The sequence below is a fragment of the Meles meles genome, chromosome 14 (genome assembly GCF_922984935.1).
Source record: "Meles meles chromosome 14, mMelMel3.1 paternal haplotype, whole genome shotgun sequence".
NCBI lineage: Eukaryota > Metazoa > Chordata > Mammalia > Carnivora > Mustelidae > Meles > Meles meles.
The window spans coordinates 25,506,768-25,524,499 of record NC_060079.1 but is presented as its reverse complement, the minus strand read 5'-3'; the positions used below and the strand labels follow the sequence as shown (position 1 = coordinate 25,524,499).

General features: G+C 44.1%; 1 protein-coding gene and 1 pseudogene across 6 annotated transcripts in view; one reads left to right on the top strand and one right to left on the bottom strand.

Annotated features, from left to right (window-relative positions):
• Nucleotides 1–343: 343 nt before the first annotated feature.
• The window catches only part of CYSLTR2 (cysteinyl leukotriene receptor 2), a 103,516-nt gene continuing 86,127 nt past the window's right edge, over nucleotides 344–17,732 (top strand). For 4 of the 6 annotated variants that reach the window (XR_006814934.1, XM_045978462.1, XM_045978464.1 and 1 more), the window contains exon 1: nucleotides 11,466–11,602. The gene's annotated coding sequence lies outside the window, so the exon portion shown is untranslated. Of the gene's footprint in view, nucleotides 400–11,064; nucleotides 11,185–11,465; nucleotides 11,603–17,732 lie in introns of those variants that run through there. The other 2 variants (XM_045978465.1, XM_045978463.1) reach the window with 2 other exon arrangements.
• On the bottom strand, nucleotides 8,137–8,382 carry LOC123925254 (annotated as a pseudogene).

The window sequence follows — 17,732 nt, the reverse complement described above, 5'->3', positions numbered from 1 at the left end:
AGAAGTCATCAGTAGGAGCCTCATGGCTCATCTGTGAAAAGCAAAGTGAATTTGTTCGTCTGGGCAGTTCCTAAGTGTCTTGGTTCGTTGGACCTCCCTAATGACTCAGATGAAATAATGCAGTTTTCTGGGCTCTGAGGAATTCTGAGGCCTCCAGCTATTAAATCAACTGCAAAGTACTCTTTAGGTACTTGAACGCATGACGCATTTTGTGTTACTGTTTTCGTGGGCCACGCACTTGGGCTCATTCTACTGAGCATGCCCAGCTGCGAGGGACATGCTGCCCCCCTTTCCATGGCTGTTGAGAGGGAGAAGCCGGATAAATTGAGAAAGCCATAGTGTCAAATGAATGAGTGCCATTGAAAAGCTCAGCAATGCCAAGAGGACCCCAACCTTTCTGTGAGTAAGTAGAAATCCGTTAATATCGATGGGTGGTTTATAATGTCAGAGGGATCTCTAGTGTGTATCCCAGGCATCTGCTAATCGCAGGAGGATGCATGATTACCAGCGTCTCTGAAATGTGGGCACCTCATGATTTAGGTGATGTCTCAGCTGACAATATTTGCAAGGGTCCTCGCAGTGAGAGCATGGGTATGGGTGGGGAAGTGCCTGTCTGGACCAGGCGCACAGTGGGTGCCCAGTAGCTGACTGTGGGGGCATCTGAGTGTGGTGAACGCATGTCCCTCATCGAGCGAGGATCTCGTCGTCTCACGCAGGCAGGGGTGGTATAGCTGCCAGAGACCAACCAGGAACACAGAGCCCCCTCCAAGTATTTAAAATAGGGAAGGTTTCTGCTGTGCTGGAGGAGCTGAGACCAGAGGGAGATGAGGTGACACAGAGATTAGCACAGTGGGAGACTATCACCATGGTGGCTGTAGGGACAGAGGGGGGACACAGCCTTCCCCAAGCTCAGGGGCCACCTTGCAGAAGCCTGGTCGTGGCAGGCAGGAGCTGGAGCCACAGAAAAGACACAACAGCCATCAGAAACAGCCATTCACCTGAAGGGTGAATGGGAAGAGATATCCTGTCTCCTCACTCCCTTCTTCTGCATTCCACCTTCCTCAAGAGCCAGATCCAGCCGGAAGCTGAGCTGACCTGAGGGCCTGAGGTAGGCAGCCTCTAGGGCTGGGCCTGCCACCCCAGTGCAGAGAGAGCAGGGCAGAAGGCGTGGTGGCTGTGAGGAACAGAGCTGAGGGTAAGCAAGCCCAGGCTCCGGCGGTCCAAAGGGCTTTGGATCCTGCCTCAGTGACAAAGGGACCAGGAGAATGGTCTGGCTCAGAGGTCTTCATCTGGGATGAGAGTCTATTTCCAACTAGCTCTTCCCTCTTCTTGTTCCCAACCTTTCCATGCCTATTTCCCAAATGTCCCTGAGGTTTTCTACTCAAGCTAGGCCATCCTTCTGTCTATGAAGGAAAGGAGGAGACACCACAGACCCAGTGTGACTTCAGGCCATCACCGTGCTGCCATTGTGTCTGCCATTTAAATGCCTGAGATAGGCAGGGCCAGAGCTGGCCAAGCACAGAGGGAATCAGGGTAATGCCACCATTTCTGCCACTCTGCCCAGAACTGGGCAGAAATTGCTCATAGGATCTCTCAGGGAACCCCTGGCACCTGGCTCTAGGGTGGGAGATGAGGACAGTCCCCTACCCCTAAGCCACCTACATTGATTCTTAAAGCTCTGGCTTCAGACTCAGACTCAACGCAGAGAAGGCAGAGAACAGAACGTTCCTTAGGGTTTTCTGACAGACCTTTGCTCTTTTTCGTAAGAGTCATTCTTCCATCATCCACCATGTTAAACTCCATGCTACAAAAATCCCCTCTTACATTCTATTATTGAAACTAACCCAGAGCAACCACAGTGGTCTGTCACCCTGAAACTGGGAATAGCTTTATGCATCAGGGGAACAAAAATAACCCTGACAGCAGTTTAATCTCCCAACTACCGTCCATCCTGTTGACGGAATAGAATTCAATCATTAAAATATTTCATCTGAAGTGGAAAAATGCTTTAAGGTGTTAGTGGAAAAAAGCAGGATGCAAATTTACGTCAAACAAAGGAAACGACAACTGTGCAAACAACAGCAGAAAAAATGCTGGGAAGGGAACGTACTACAATGTGGTCTTTCAGGGGATGGCGCTATGATTGATTTTTGTGCAAAGACACTAAGTTAAGCCCAGAATTCCTTGTGTTACTTATCATTGTGTCGTCCTTCCTTCCCCTCCACCATGGAGAAGGTTCTAGTGTATTTCTAAGACCATACAACTAACGTGCCAAGATTGGACCAGACTATCTCTTGACTTCCTTCAGGATTCTTACCTGGCCACCTGCCACCTCAGGCCAAGGTGGGAATTAAGAAGGCACTCACTGCTATGGAGGGCAAAGAGAGTGTGAGATCACCTTAAGCAGGGCTCATGACAGCACCGTTGAGATCTGGAAGATGAGCTGATGAGCCATTACAGATTTGAAACTAAACTAGCAAGTTTCATTGAATTCTCTTCTGTACCATGCATTTTGTTGAGGCTCTAATCCTTTGCTGTTGGGTGTTTTTGTTTGTTTGTTTGTTTTTTAGGATGCTACGTTGTTAGGCGCTAATTCATCCCAAGTGACTTGACTATTTGCTTCCTGAAGGCCTAGGGTAAGCAGCAAGAGGTTTTATGGGTCTCCGTGAGGGGTGGCCTAAAGGGAGAAGAAAGGGTCTGATAGGGGAAAAGAAGGATGTAAAGATAACTTCAGCCCCCTCCACACAGAGAGCTCAGCCTGAACCCAATTTTAAGTGTTGTAGCTTGGGAAATGGACCAGCTCCTTCCGAAAGAATGTTGACTGGGTCTCTGAAATAGACTGGGAGTCTCTAGACTCCCATTCTCATGCAAACTCTGAAGGGACCCGGAGTCTATTGAGTCTCATTCTCATGCAAACTCTGCAAGGGATGCACACCTCCTGTTAGAATTTCTAACTTGGCAACTCATCACCAAAGTGTTCTAAAGCACTTAGCAAAGGCGGAAGTGTGAGGTCATGTGTCACGTGACCAGCGTACAGCACGTTTCTCTCCATCTCCTCCCAGCCCCTCTGACTAAACTGGACTGGAGCGGCCCTGAATGCTCACTCCAGCTCCACCGCCTCTCCAGAGAGCTGATCCCACTCGGGAAGCTAAGTTGTTCCTTTGAAGGGAGAATCCAATATGAGAGGTTAAAAATCAAAACATAAAAATAGAAGGATTTTTATTTTAGTTTAAAAAAAATCCTCTATGGATTAGTTAAACCTATTAGTCTACTGATCACTTTCTCCCCACATTCCGGGTCTTTGTGGTCAGGGAAGCTTAGGCGTATGAGTTCCCCAGGGCTGCCGTAACAAATTACCGTCAGTTGGTGGTTTGAAACAACAGAAATTCCTTCAGAGTTCTGGAGGCCAGAAGTCTGAAATCAAGGTGCTCCATCTAGAGGCTCTGGGGAAATCCTTCCTTGCCTTTTTGAGTTTTGGGTGGCTTCAGGAATTCCTTGGCTAATCGTTGCCCCTCTGTAACCAGTGCACATGGCCTTCTCTGGATGGCTCTGTCAAAAGTCCTTCAGCTTCTCTGTCACAAGCATAACCACGACTACATTTTGGGCCCACCTGGATAATCCAGGAGACACCCTTCTCAGGAGTCTTCACTTTGTCACAGCTTTTGCCATATAGGAGGCCATGTTTGGCCATCTTTCCAAGCACCAGAGAGCCCACATGGGGAGGGGAAGTGTTTCAACTGTCCAGTATGCTTTCTGGATGGTTTAGTTTGGTTTGGGGTTTTTTTGTTTTTTTTGTTTGTTTGTTTGGGTTTTTAAACTTGAAGCAGCCCAGTGATTAGTAATTGCAATAGTAAACTAGTAAAGTCCCTCCCGGGTAGGCTTTGTTTCCTCAACATCAGGCAATGCCTGAGGAGTGACTGCTGGAGGAATGGCTCAGAGGGAAGGAGGTCCTGGAGGGCTGGGTGTGGGTGGATTCATCCCTCAAAAGCTGCGGGGCCGTCAGCTGTGAATCCTGTCACCACACTTCCGGTCCTAGTAAACCATTCTGGCTTTGCCTTTTGTATACTTAAACTTCTGTGTATCCAGTATAAGTAAGGAATGAACATTAACACTGGTTATCTGTGTTAACATCTCTCCAAGGATTATGATTTGTAAGCAGTTGAGCCACTGTGAACACAAGTTACTCTGACTCAGAGTACTCTGGGATTAGGATGGGGACCTATCTTTGGTGCCACCATTCAGCCCATTACGCGGGGTAATTTTTTTAGTCTTATCATAGAATGAACCCTCCTGTGCATACACTTTGGTGCTTTCTAAATTCCCTGAGCTTGCTTCTATTCTTTCCCTCTGTTAATGACCTTTATAGACATGACTCCCACGGACTTCTTCCATGGTGTTTAATCTTGCATTATGAAAATAAGCTACTTTCTCCAGTGCCCTAGCATCTTAACGGTAGTTCTGACTTTGTAGGAATCCCAGATTTGCGTTTACAAGAACATACCTGCTAGATTCAAGTTTATGACTCTCAAACTCTGAGGAAAACGTTCTGTGACTAGGGCATCAGTGTAATCAGCAAGAAATTGAACCCAAATTCCCCTCGTTCACTTTGTTACCCAGGACCAGCTGAGATCTCCTTCAAAATGAGAGCAGATTCCCATCTTTCCTGCAGGACATCTGTAAGCCCTTAAGAGTTCCAGACAGCTCTCCATGTCCTGAAACATGCTGCACATGAAACAGGCTGACTTTTTTCTTGTTGTTTTCTCAAGCTTGTCAGGAACAACAAATTTTTAAAAATATGTTGATTTATTTCTCTGCTCTCTGAGGATTTTATTTTTCTGTTTAAAGCCATGAAGCCTTTCCATTTCTACTCTAAACAAATGCCTTCATTGGCCATCCTGGAAATGTCGTATTACACGAGTTTTGATCTCATGTTATCAGGCCAAGTGGTACAAAGAAATACTTTCTAATGGGTCCTTTCCGGTGAAGTGACTGCCTGCTCTTGGAATGCTTAGAAATTCCAGACTGCTCTAAAAATAAAAGAAAGTCTTGATGAGATTTCTCCTCTACCAGAGGTTTACAGAATCAGAGGTAAAAGGGGGAAAAAAAAGAGATTTTCCTTCCCTGTCTTCCTAACTATTGAAGAAAGTGTTACTCTGCTCCTTGAAAACCTAATACGCAAAAGTTAGTTCTGGGTGTGTAGGGTTTAATTTTTTCATCATTTTTATTTTAATGAGTTGGACATTAGTCAATTTGCTCGATTTGGGGAGGAGGAGAATGAAAACCTGCAGTGATTGCTTGTAGACTTTTTTCTTAAACTTTTTTCTTTTTTCTGAAGGTAAGAATAGTAATATAATATTTGTACACTGTTAATTTCTGCTTGGGTCAATCAAATACCAGACACAGAGTTCCCGGCCCAGGAAGAACCTTGTTCTCAGAGCAGCAGCCTTGGCCCCGGTCCCGTCTCCACAGCTCCACGAAGAAGCGGCACAGATAAGCCCCCGCTGTCACCCTGGCTTCTGTGGTGTCAAGGTCACCTCACCACACTGCCCTATCCACAGCCATTGCTGGAGAGCTCTGGGATATTCACACAGTGGTTCTAGAAGCCTCTTTCCTTTTCATATTCACAGCAGCAGCAGCCCAGAGCTTTTGAGGAAGATTCCTTTTTTTCTCTCCAAGTTTCAAGATTTTCGTCACCTGCGGGACCTACAGATGGGATGAGGAAGGATTTGCCATTCCAGCTACTATCACCAGGCCATGGTGAAGGGGGGTGGGGGACGGGGCTGGGTGCTAGAATCTGCAGTTTCCTGGGTTCTAGGAGACATAGGGTGAAGGTGTAGTCAAAGACAGCATGTCTTTTCTGCAGCCTTTGGGCTGGCAGAGGACACCGGTGGAGTGAGGTCAGACGGGTGGGCCTGGGAACTGTTTGCAGCTTTTCAGGACGCCGCCTTGGGTTCTGGGGCTGCTCGTGTCTGCACTGAACTCCTTAGCAGGTCTGAACCTCTGCGTCTTTAGAAGATGCGTGATAATTTGTGAGGTCTGTTATAGGGCCAGTGAACAAAGTATAAACAAATGAAACAAACAAATGTTTATTTTTAAGGAAGCATTTGCTGTTTTCTATCCAACACAACTAAACTCCTTATCATTCTGTGCTATTCCTGGGCCCCAGTACAGTGCTTTTTATTCTGGGAGATAAAATAAACAGTTCAGTTTGAGGCATGGGAAGGGAACAAGAGAGCCATGAGCAGGAAATGTGACATGAAAGGGAGGCTGGAGTGGGTCCATGAAGGCAGACTACTCTTACATAGGCACGAGGAACCACTGCCCTGGGGGGGCATGCTTTGGAGGACCCCTCTCTGGTCCTCCTCCAGCCCTTCCTGTCCCAAGGGTGCAGGGAGTCTGTGGAGCTAACCTCCCCCAACTTTGCTATCTGTGGTGTGCTCAGGATACCTGAGGATTCACCAGCCAAATATCCCTAAGGGCTGTGTGATCCCCTCCCCAAGTGTGTCGGAACGTACAATTTGTGGAATTGTCTTTTCCTAGCAGTGGCCAAGGGCAGCCATTTGCAGGGGCAGGGATGTGGACAAAAAAAGGTGGAGTGTCCACAGTCCAAAATGTGGGGCTCTTGATGATGTGCGAGGGAGCCAAGGGGGGAGGGACCAGGACACAGGCAGCTGCAGACATCTGAGGTGGCCAGAACCCCAGGAAGTCGAAGTCTGCACAAACATTATAGGAGCTCCACAATTTACAAATACATATATTAAAGAAGTAGTGATGGTGATGAACACTGTAAAGCACAATAAAGCAGGTTAAGGTTGGGATAGAGTGTGTGTTGGGGGGGGCTCTTTTAGAAATGGAGATGAGGAGGGGTGCCTAGGTGGCTCAGTCGGTTAATCATTTGCCTTCGGCTCAGGTCATGATGTCTGGGTGTTTGGATCAAACCCCGCATCAGGCTCCTTGCTCAGCAGGGAGTCTACTTCTCTCTCTCTCTCCCTCTGCCCTTCCCACGGGCTTCTTCTGTCTGTCTCTCAAATAAATAAATAAAGTCTCTCTCTCTCCCTCTGCCCCTCCCACATGCTTGTTCTCTCTCTCTCAAATAAATAAATAAAGTCTTTAAAAAAATAAAAAAAAGGGAGATCGAGAAAGTCATCTCTGGGCCAGTGGCATTTAAGCAGAAACCCAAATGTAGTGAGGGAGTCAGGGGGCAGGAACATTCTGGCACAGGTGCCTGGAACAGCAGCAGGAAAGGCCTCAGGGAGAGAGATGAAGTTGTACAGATATGTAGGATGGGCCAATAGGTCAGGTTTTTGTAGACTGGAAGGATTTTTTTTGTTTACTATAAGGATTTTTATTCTGAGAATTTTGGGAAATCATTCCAGAATTCTGAGCAGGAGACTGCCATGATTTGATTTACTCTTAAAAAACTTGACAGTAGGATAACAAAAGGGGAAATGGGAAGACAATTAGGTAAGTTGTTAGACAGCATTCTTTTATTAAAGATTTTTCCAATTTATTTTAAAAATTTCTTATTTTTAAAAATGTGGTTAAGTATGCATAACCTAAAATTTACCATTTTTTTAAAAAGATTTTATTTATTCATTTAACAGAGAGAGGGAACACAAGCAGAAGGAGCAGGAGAGGGAGAAGCAGTCTCCCTGCCGAACAGAGAGCCCGATGTGGGGCTCGATCCCAGGACCCCGGGATCATGACCCGAGCTGAAGGCAGACGCTTAATGACTGAGCCACCCAGGTGCCCCTAAAATTTACCATTTGTATGTGTACTTCTCAGTGATGTCAAGTCCATTCACATTGTTGAACAATCACTATCCATCTCCAAAACTCTTTCATCTTATAAAACTCAATCTCTGTACCCATTAAATAACTCATTTCCCCCTTCATTTAGCTGCTGGGAACCACCTTCTACTTCCCGTCTCTATGAATTTGACTACTTTATTTTTTTTAATTTTAATTTATTTACTTTTAGGAATACAAGAGTACTCTTATTTTTTCATTTTGATGGTGCAAAACACAAATGCTGACTTGACATCCATTCACATATCACTTTTTCTGTCACATTTACGACCCGGCACATTGGTGGATCCAAAGGAAATGGTATCATCACTATTTGGAGCATATCACATTAGTATTTCAATAGTTTATTCCAACCATTTCTTCTCTGATAAACTAAAACATCTTCATCATGTTGTTTGATGAGAGAGATCCACAAGAAGATGGAGGTGGTGAAGGTCAGTCCTACTCGCAGCCAGTCAGTTCTATCATGTGGTAGCTTTTGAATGTAAAATTTTGATCAGGCTGAAGAGCCTCTTGGGAGCCCAGCCAGAGCCAGCAGCTTGCAGAGCAGGAGCAACAATGCAGTTGGTGCCATCTTGCCGGGCCAGGCTCCCAAATTTGACTACTTTAGATACCTCATCTAAGTACAATCATACAGTTTTTGTCTTTTTGTGATTCAATTCCCTTAGCATAATGTCTTCAAGGTTCATCTGTGTTGCAGCATGTGCCAGAATTTCCTTCCTTTTTTAAAAGATTTTTTATTTTTGCTTGTGTGTGTGTGTGTGTGTGTGCGCGCGCACGCGCGTGCACATGTGAGAGAGAAAGAGAGAGTATGAGCCAGGGAGGGAGAAGCAGACTCCCTGCTGAGCAGGGAGCAGAATTTCCTTCCTTTTACTAATGAATAATATTCCATGGTATGTATATAGTATATTCTGTTTATCCATTCACCCATCAATGGACACTTGGGTTGCTTCTACCTTTTGGTTATTGTGAATAATGCTACTATGAACATGAGTGTACAGATAGCTCTTCAAATGTTCCTGGGTATGCGATAGGTGCCTTCAATTCTTTGGGGGTATATACTCAGAAGTGGAATTGCCCTACCATATGGGGTGTACTTCTATTTTAAAATTTTTTTGAGAAGCCACACACATCCTAGCAGCGATGCACAAGAGTCCAATTTCTCACATCCTTGTCAACACTTGTTATTTTCTTTTTCTTTTTCTTTTTTGGTAATGGTCATCTTAATGGGTAGGAGGTGGTATCTTACTGTGGTTTTGACTTGCATTTCTGTAATGATTAGTGATGTGTATCTTTTCATGTGCTTATTGGCCATTTGTATATTTTCTTTGGAAAAATATCTATTCAAGTCCTTTGCCTATTTTTAAATTGGGCTGTTAGTTTTTGTTGTTGTTGAGTTTTGGGAGTTCTGTTTTTATTCTGGATATTAATCCCTTATCAGATATGTGTTTTGCAAATATTCTCTATCATTTTGTGCATTGGCTTTTTACTCTGTTTATGTGTCCTTGACGCCCAAAAGTTTATATTTTTGATAAAGTCAAATTTGCCCATTTTTTTTAAGATTTTATTTATTTATTTGACAGATAGAGATCACAAGTACGGAGAGAGGTAGGCAGAGAGAGAGAGAGGTGGAAGCAGGCTCCCCGCCAAGCAGAGAGCCCGATGCGGGGCTCGATCCCAGGACCCTGGGATCATGACCTGAGTAAAAGGCAGAGGCTTTAACCCACTGAGCCACCCAGGCGCCCCAAATTTGCCCATTTTTTTAAAGCCTGTGTCATATTCAAGAAATCATCACAAAATCCATGAAGCTTTCCCCTATATTGTCTTTTTTTATAGTTTTAGCTCTTATGTTTAAGTCTTTGATCCATTTTGAATGATTTTTTTTGTGTATGGTAATAGGTAAGGATCCAGCTTCATTCATTTGCATGTGGATATCCAGTTTTCCCAGAACTATTTGTTCAAAATGTTTCCTTTCCCCATAAATGGTCCTGGCACCTTCATCAAAAGTTATTAGAACATATATGTGAAAGTTTATTTCTGGGTTCTCTATTCTGCTTCATTAGGCTATCTATCTAACTCTATGCCAAGATTATATTGTTTTGATTACTGTGTGATGTAGTAAGTTTTGAAATCAAGAAGTAACGTTCCTCTAACTTTGTTCTTTTTCAAGACTATTTTGGCTATTTGGGAATCCCTTTAGATTCCATATGAATTTTAAGAATATATTTTTCTATGTCTGAGAAAAACATTGTTAGGATTTTGAAAGAGATTGTATTGCATTTGTAGATTGATTTGGGTAGTATTGCGGTCTTAATTATATTAAGTCTTCCAAACCATGAACATGGGATGTCTTTCCATTTATTTATGTCTTCTTTAATTACTTTCAGTAATGTTTTGTAGTTTTTAGTGTACAAGTCTTTCATCTCCTTAGCTAATTCCTAAGTCTTGTTTTTATTTATTCTTCTTGATGTTATTGTAATTAGAATTTTTAAAATTTCCTTTCAAATTGTCCATTGTTAGTGTATAGAGATGCAACTGATTTTTGTGTGTTAATTTTGTATCCTGCAACTGATGAATTTGTTTATTAGTTCCAACAGTTTTTTTGTGTGTGTGGAATCTTAAGGGTCTTCTACATAAAAGATTACATCTTCTGTAAACAGACATAGTTTTCCTTCTTTCTTTCCAATTTGGATGTCTTTTAGTTCTTGCTTAATGTTACTGCAACATTCTATCCAAGACATGATGAAGAAGATTTTAATGGGGATGGGGGAAGTAAGAAATGATTGGATTTAGAACACATTTTGCAGGTAGAACAAATAGAATTGGTTGGTTTGGATATTGGTTGTGGGAGAAAGAGAGGAGTTAAGAATGACTTCTAGGCTTACAGATAGAATGACTGACTGAATCACTGTGGTGCCATTTGATTAGATGGGGTAGATGGGGGAGTGTATGCTTGGGAGGGGCCATGTTAAACGTATCCATGGACGTGGACAATAAACAAATAAAAGCAAGAGAACATGGTAGGAAGAGGTCAGAAGACAGACTTCTGAGGCAACTCACCTTTAGAAATGGAGTAGAAGAAAAACATCAGGAAGGTAAGAAGAAGCAGCCCAAGGAGTACCAAAAGAACGAGAAGAGTCAGAGAAACAAAACAGAGAAAGTTTCAAGAAAGTGGCCGTAATTGCACAATGAGCTTGGACAGGAAGATGAGGACTGAGCAAGAACCTTTTCTGTGAGCTGTGAGATTATGGGTGACCTGCAACAGAGCATTTGCAGCAGAATGGGGAAGGCCTCTACCCAGGAGCAAGTAAACTGGAAAAGCAAGAGGTGGCGGGAAGTGCTTTAACCAGCTCTGCAGTGCTCTATCTATAAGGCGGTAAAGGCAGCTTTGCTGTTACTATTGTCACGGAAACAAAAAACATTTAGGAGATCTAATAGCTATTTAACGGCCCTGAGTCTAGCCCACCACATTCCCTTGATCTGTTGTGAAAGAGGCTAATAAAAACAGGCTTAGAGCGACAGGGTTAATCTGGGCTTCTTCCTTTTAGATGTGTAGTCTCTAACTGGAGAATTCCCCTTCTTAAGAAGGAAGCCAAACCAACCCCCACACCAAGTTCTATAAAGCCCTGAGAGACCAGCTGACCAAAGTTCCTTATTCGCAGGCTGTTAGCTGAAATTTGTATAAAATAAATTTGCTGTTTTCACTTTTAAGTAAGCAAGCTGAATTACTTGGAGGAGGAAAGCAGGAGGAGTAGAGGAGACAGAGAAGACAGCTGGAACACAGGAACCTTTGGGTGAGCATTTTAATCTTTGTTTTGTTAATTCGTTATTGAGTATCAGAAGTTGCTGATAGCATGCTTTCTAAAAAGTAAGTTAATTTTGTTCCATTGTAAATTTTTTTTCCTACCATATACATAGCCGATTAAAAGATACTGGGAAAGTACAAAAAAGGAGAAGAAAGCAAAACCACCACCGAAAGTCTTTATTGACATTTGGGCAGTATTTCTTTCCATTCTTCTTTGCATGTCTGCATATAATTTTAGTTTGATTTCCACAGTTGTGTCCATACAGCATGGATTACTTGATGCTCACTTTTTTTCCCCTTAGAGCACGAACCGTTTCTGCATTGCTGTAAAGTCTTCCTAATCCTAATTTTAAATTGCTGGGTACCGTTGCATTGAGATTCGCCACACCTCACTCAAGCATTCCCCTGATTTTGACCAGATAGCGTCTTTCCTGTCTTTCATAGACTGGGTTATTTTATTACATAAAATGTAGTTTTTCCCATTCGGGGGATAGGAGGTTTTTGTTTTTGTTTTTGTTTTTTGTTGTTGTTGTTTTTGTTTTGTTTTGTTTTGTTTTGTTTTGGCGGGGTGGGGAGAGGAGGTTAAATTTGAGAATGTGTCAGTGGTTTTACTCGGAGGTTAAATGAGAGGTAAAGCATGTGTGAGAGTGTATGTGTTTATCTGTTTGTCACCTCTTTGGGCCCTGAATCTGGTTTAGCTACACATTCAGCCAGAATCACCTGATTCTGAGGAAATTAAAAGTATCCCTAGAATAATTGAAACTTGGCTTTTGGAGATAAGCCAATCATCTGTAGTAGTTTTTGTTCTGTTCTGGTTTTGTTTGTTTGTTTAAAAATTTCCCAGGTCATTCTAATGGGTGGCCGGCATAATGAGACCTGTCATTTATACCTAGGTCATTTGAAATATTTTCCTGTCTCTGACACACACCTGAGATCAATACATATTAAGGGAGGGAGAGGTACAATTTCAAGCACACCACCCAAGTCTCTCTTTGAATACTGTATTAATAATGCAGAAGTAATTTGTGGGAAACCTAAAATGAACAAAACCTCTAGAAATATTTTTAAAGATCTTGTTTATTTATTTGAGAGAGCGAAAGAGAGCGAGTGCAGGAGGCGGGGCAGGGGCAGAGGGAGAGGCAGACTCCTGGCTGAGCAACACAGGGCTCTATCCCAGGACCCCAAGGCTCCAACCCAGGACCCCAGGGTCATGACCTGAGCTGAAGGCAGACAGATGCTTAATTGATTGAGCCACCAAGGCGCCCCAAGACCTCTAGAAATTTCTATCATCCACCTTAACCACACAAACCCTTGCAATGAGAATCTACTTATGAATCCCAATTTACTAATGCTTTAAAGAGATGGATTTGTTTCCAGTCCATTGGTTAAAAGTTAGAGGGGCTGGGGCTCCAGAATGCTCCAAATGAATCAAAATTATGCCCAGCATCTGTTAGTATTCCTGTTAGCCTTCCTACTGGCCTGGGTTCATAAGGGGTACAACACAACATAAACAACACCTGTTCTGGAAGAAAAATAACATCTTTTTGCAACATGCTCATTGCGATGTGTCAGGATCACCTTGGGCATTTTTAGTATTTCATGTGTATTCCAGACTCAGGGACTCCCATTTTCCAAGTTTGTCTTACACACCAGACATCTGAGGCACATGAATCCTCCCAGGATTAAGCTGGAAGATAAAAGCCAAGCAAGGCTCATACTGTTACCCAGGGGGCTCTCCTTAACACAGTGGCCAAGTGGGATGCTGTAGGGAAAGGCAAGCATTCTGGGTTGCTCAGCTTTGCCATAGCGCCTTATCAAAGGATCAGAACCTCCAGTCCTGTGTCTGTGATTTTCTTGGGGCACTGACCACTGCCCCCTTGTCCCGAAGTTGCTTATGTGCAGGTCTCAGTCCCTCTGCTGACTAAGAATGCCTGTGGATGGAGTCCTTGCAGGCTACCTAGCACATGGGCTTCACTCAGAATAGATGGAAAGGGGGCATCTGAGTGGCTCAGTCGGTTAAGTGCCTGCCTTCGGCTCAGGTCACGATCCCGGAGTCCTGGGATTGAGCCCCGCATTGGGCTCCCCGCTTTGAAGGGACCCCGCTTCTCCCTCTGCCTGCTGCTCCCTGTGTTTGTGCCTTCTCTCGATTTCTCTCTCTCTCTCATTCTATCTCAAAAGAATAAATAAAAATTTTAAAAAAGAAATATTTTAAGAAAGAATAGATGGACAGGGCGCCTGGGTGGCTCAGTGGGTTAAAGCCTCTGCCTTCAGCTCATGTCATGATCCTAGGGTCCTGGGATCGCGCCCCGCGTTGGACTCTCTGCTCAGCGGGGAGCCTGCTTCCTCCTTTCTCTCTGCCTGCCTCTCTGTCTACTTGTGATCTCTCTGTCAAATAAATAAATAAAATCTTTTAAAAAAAAAAGAAAGAATAGATGGAAAGGTATAAATAAACTAAGTCATCAATAAATGTGCAAGTTAGATAACAGCTTATGTTTATCTCTGTTGAACCTATTAACTTCTTTATATTAACTCCTCTGTGGAGAAGACGGTGCAATGTCTGGCAATATTTGAAGGAAAACTTCTCCTGTTGGACTGATGACTTGGTGGTGGTATGGGCTGATGCCTCTGACAAAGAAAGTAATGGAACCTGGAGTACTGAGTTGGAACCAAAGAATCCCAAAGGTGGAAGAGTCCTTAGGAAGAGCCAGGGTCAGGAAAGGAAGCTTTTTGAATCTCTAGTGTTTTGAAGAGAGGGTTTGAGGAAAGGAGGAAGCTGATTTGAAGAAAAACAAGCAGGAAGAAAAGAGGAGAAGGGAGGGAGGACAGGCCAGGGGAGGGACAGAGAGAAGAAGGAAGTGGAGGGAAAGTGAGGCCGTGGAGATAGCATTTTACCTTGTTTGCGACTGCAGTACAGAAGATGGGATTGTCTGCAGGGGACTTGGGAGGCAACACAGATTCTTTAAGGGAAGTTGGTTTCTTTTTTATTTTGTGTTTTACCATGACAATAATTTTGTTCTCTTATAAATTCTCTGAGAGAATTGAAGGCGGTTTTCCTTGTTAGCTGGTAGCAGACAAATCCCTACCAGGAACTCATTTGGCATAGAGTGAGAAAAACAACTGTCAACCTTCAGATATATAAATAGTGTCCCTTTCTACAGTGTTCAGTACAGAGCACCACTGGGTCCTTTCTGTCAACACCCCATTACCCTCAATGCCATTGATTCTGTATTCTTGTCCCTAGAACCTATATTTGAATTTTAGAAACAGTAAGTGTGTGAGGGAAAATATGCAAACATCATTTGCTGCAAAAGACTATTGGGCATTTTCTCCCCCTCGGAAGATATTTATTGTGAGACATAAAATAGGGGAGGTGAATAATACCATCCATAGCTCACTCAGGGATCATTCATTGGAACACATTTATGGGCCTCAAGCTGTGGCAGGTCCTGAGGATACAGCAGTAGACAGGTGAGACCCCCTTCCTGCCATCAGTGGTGAACAGTCTGGGGGGTGAGGATACACAGGAACTATGGTGGCCCTGAGGAGGAAGTGCTGGGACAGGAAGCCCATGGCACTGCGGGGCCAGCAGCCAGCCAAGACCTGGAGGGGTCAGAGAAGTCTTTCTCTGGAAGAAGTGCTGTTTAGAAAGAAACCTGAGGTCGGGTCAGAGATGGCCAGAGGAGCTGGAGCTCAGAGTGAATAGGCAAGAGAGAGCCAGGTGTGTTTAGGGCATTGAAATAAGTTCCATGAGGCTAGAATGGGTTTTAGTGAGGGAAGTTGCGGGGAGAGAATATGCTGGTTGACAAGGTCCACACTGTGATATTCTTGGAGGTGAACTTCATTCTGTTGTGATAGTGGGTTTTAAGCAGAAGTCAGGTATGCATTGTGGAAAGGTCACTCTAGCCACCGTGTAGAGAATGGGCTGAGCATAGCCAGAGTGAAACAGGAGACTGTGTGTTGTTTGTGCAGGTGGAAGACGACGACCTGTACTGGGCCCCCCATCATCTGGTCCCTGGGACAGAAAAGAGGTACAGGTGGAGATGGGTGGGTAACGAGGCCAGGTTTGCCCCAGGGAAGGAGGAAAGCCCTTGGTTTGCTTTTGTTCCGTACTCTCTCCTCTTTAGGTTACAGATGCCCACAGCCCCATGCTACTGGCAGCTTCCCAGGGCACCATTCAGGGCAATTCCCCTGGTTTTCCATTTTTCCAGAGATACTGAAACATTCTGTCCTTCTCCGTGTGTTTCTTACTCTCCTAGGCTGGCATAGCAGCTGGCATACCCAGAAGTTCTCAGGCTCTGCTTCCCTCGGCCACAGACAGGTCGCATCTAGCATGCTAACGCATGGGCCGTGTGTGAGTGCCGGCCTCGGTGCGGCTGTGCTGGAGGCTTCCACCTTTGTCTTCTGGAGAAGTCCAAGAGGTTGAGTGCTTGCTAATGCCCATGCAGTTAGCAAGGGGTAGAGCTAGGATTTGGCTCCTCTTGTGATGTACAGCTTTTCCATGGTATCATGATGCCTCTGTATCATTTCAGGAAACAAAGGATGCTTAGCAAGTGACCTCTGTAAATAATTTCTTGGCTCTACGATGTGAATTTAATGGCAGAATATGAAGTGCCTCCGTAGGAGGGAAGAGAAAGAGAGACAGTTTTAATTTGATTAAACTTTGTCATTTTGATTGTGAGCAAGGATAGTCCTAGTGCTGACAGTTCCTAGGAACTTATTGGACTGTGTTGGGTGACGGCTTCTGAGATGACACGTCCTGACCTTCTGTCTTCCTTCTGTCTTTGCAATGAGAAGACTGGAGGGGATCGGAGACAGACGCAGAGTGGCCCTGCAGCCTTCCTGAGGTCAGAGACTGGGTTAGTCCCAGACACGGTCAGTCTTCCCGGATACACCGGTGAAGAGCACTAGGGGACAAAAAAACCATTGAGATAGTTTTATAAAATTAAATCCACAATCAGTGTCATGGGTTCATATGTTTTATTAACAAACAAGAGCTGAGAAGTGATAAGAGCCAGAGAAAAAACAGCATTTAGTCAAAATAATGCTTAAAGAAAATGAAGTCGTATCTTTAAGGAGCTCAGAGCAGTCCTTACTCTCTCAGTTCCTTGCATTCAGCTTGTCTTTGTTTGTTGTAGTGGCTGAGTGTTGCTGGTTAGGAAGAAATTGGAAGAAAAGCTAGAACATTAGAGAATGAAACAAGGAGATTAAGAAGACAGAGGTGGGAAGTAGGATGTCAGGGATAATGCCGTGCATCTCACCCTGGGGGGCAGAAGAGAGACGCCCTTACATGTTCGGATGCCAGCCTTCTGCTAGGGTTCAGCTCCTGCTCCTCCCCTGGGGGTAAATTGTTCTTTGGAAGCATTTGTACCCTCAAAATACACAAGAAAGGATGAAATTGTGAAAAGAGCCCAACTTTAAGGGACAGTTATCCCCAAATGTGCCCCAAATCCATCAGCACCTTTTTGAACAGGAAAATTATCCAGAAAGAAGCTTCACAGTGAGAATGAACAAACAAGAGGAGAAAAGCAAGCAAGCAAGCAAACAGTGGAGACAAACTTGTTAGCAAAGGGTAGAAAAAGGGCAAATATTGCTAACTCATAAATCTGATGTTGATATCTGACCTCTGATGCTTTTGAAAAGCCACTTTTCATCCCTGCAGATCTTTGCCCTAACGAGGCTCTGGCAATAAACATGTTCTCAAGGTGCCTCTTCTTCCATCTGTCCATGTGCATTTGTGGTGGTGGGTGTCATTTTACTACACATTCTGGGGTCTGAGCTAAGTTCTCCTTTTGGGGGAAGAAGTGGGTGCTGCGTGTCCGATCCCACCCCTGAACTGGGCCCAACTGTCAATATTTCAAGAAGGCCCAGCTTTAGGCAGAGCCCAGGCCAGGAAGGCTCTGGTGGCTTCCTTGAGTTCCCAGGAGTCGGGAAAAGTGCTAGAAGGCGAAAAAGGCAGATGCAAACTGAGGGGCACATGGGGATCGGCAGCTGGGCGAAATCACCAGAAAGCTGACAACCCAACTGCTGTAATTTTAAGAAAATGTTCTAATTAGCAAACTTAATACGATAAGGTATCTGGTCTTTAGAGCTAAAATAAGAAACCAAATTAATGAAATGTG